Source organism: Prunus persica, chromosome G7 (assembly GCF_000346465.2).
Source record: "Prunus persica cultivar Lovell chromosome G7, Prunus_persica_NCBIv2, whole genome shotgun sequence".
NCBI classification, from domain to species: domain Eukaryota; kingdom Viridiplantae; phylum Streptophyta; class Magnoliopsida; order Rosales; family Rosaceae; genus Prunus; species Prunus persica.
Genome location: NC_034015.1, coordinates 181733 through 183839, shown reverse-complemented (window position 1 = coordinate 183839; position 2107 = coordinate 181733).

Sequence of the window (2107 nt, the reverse complement as noted above, 5' to 3'; positions counted from 1 at the left end):
TAAAGGGCTCAGGGTAGTCCTTTGTAACGACAGCGGGTAAAGTCGAGGAATATATTTTTTCGTCGGGATAGTTAAATACCCGCCATCGTTTGTCATTTAAACGGCCGTCCATCTTTAACCACTAGACGTCTATTCCAATTTACAACGTCCTACACTTTATTAACCCCCGACGTGGTTTGTTGTTGTGATAAGAATATTCTATTATTTTTATATCAAAATATTCAAAATAAATTTTAAAATAAATCAGAAAAAATGCAAAGTCAACTCCTATGAAAGTCAATGATATATTTTCTTCCCCCTAACCCTTGAAAAAATTCATTTCGAATAACACAAAATTTAAAATGAACATCCAAAACAAAATTGTTTTGATGAGTCATAAAATCACTTCTAGTTTATGGTTTAGGGTTTAGAGTCTAGGGTTTAGAGATTAGGGTTGTTATTTATTGGGGTTTATTTTTAAAGTATAATTTTTCGGTAGTCTAGGGTATATATTAGGCTGTAAAACCATAAACCCTTTTATAAACTTAATTTTTAAAATTATATAATTTAGTTTTAAGGGTTTAGGGTATTAATTGTTAACGACGGTGGTTGAGTCGTGGAATACATATGTTACGTCGTGAAGTAAATTATCCGACATGGTTTCTACTTTAAACGACGTCATTTTAATATGTAAGTCGTGTATTATAATTTACAACGTTTTCAATTTCTTAACCCCGACGTGATTTTTCAGTCGTCTTTATATCAAAATATTGAAAATAAATTTAAAATTAATCCGAAAAATGAAGCGTCAAAATAAACGGCGTTACGTTCAGTGTTTCCGTCGTGGAATATTACATTTACGTCGGTTCTTGTAGAACTTTCGCCATGGTTTTTCTTTCGACGTTTTAAAGAGCGCGCGCTCTAAAAATTTTCGCGCGTCCTAAATTTTTTTATATTTGGCTCTTAATCTTATTCTTCTAACCCTGAACCCTAAAATTTTCAGATTTCGCGCAACATAACATTTCGCTCTCTCACTTCTGCTCTAATTAAAAGTTGCTCTAATTAAAAGTTGCTCTGTCACTTCTGCTCCGTCGAATCTGTGAGCTCGTCCAACCTGTAAGTACAAACCCTATCTTCCCCTTGTAAATTCATTGAATGATATTAGGTTGTTTTGTTAAAGGGTTTTAGGTATATGCTTTGCGATCTGTTAATAATGTGCTTATAAGTATGGGTTCATGGATTTTCTGTTTAATGGGTTCATGGATTACATTATCTGTTATGTTGAATTGGGAATGGATTTAATTTTGTCGGATCTTTTAATCACCCTATGTTATGTTGAATTGGGAATGGATTTATTGTTTTCATGCTTGGTTTCATGTATATGTTGTTTTCTTGCTTGGTTTCATATATATGTTGTGTTCTTAATGGGTTTTGGGTTCTTGAAAATAAACTGAGACACGACGCCTTTTTAGGCATACGACGACGATTACACGACGGTTTATGAAAAAACCGTCGTTGTATTACTTATACACGACGGTGTTTTCATAAACCGTCGTTTGTATTACTTATATTAGACGACGTCTGTTGAAAATCCGTCGTCTATATATGCCAAATACGTCTGTTTTTGTTTAAAACCCGTCGTCTCTGTTGTGTATTATTTGCTATTAGATCTTTGTATAATCTGCTATAGTGATGGTCATTGCCTGTATTTTCACTTTATTATAGATAATAGGTTATAGTGTCGGAGATGGATAAGTCATGGATGCACTCGGATAGAAGATCGAAGGCATATGAGTTTGGGGTGGAAGCATTTTTGAACTTTGCTGTAGAAAATCTTCTAACTACAACACATATCCGTTGTCCATGTGTTAAATGTGTTAATTTGAAGTTGTTTGGGGTTGGAATTATAAGGGATCACTTATACTTTAATGGAATTGACCAAAGCTATAAGAATTGGACATTTCACGGAGAACCTTGGGAAGCAACTACTAATGCTAGTAGAAATGTTGAAGAAGATGATGGCCATAGTAGGTACAGTTTTGTGTCTGAAGAAATTGATATGGATGATAATGATTTTGGTTCTGATCCGTATGAGTTTGCCAATGTGATTGGGGATGGAGATCAACCA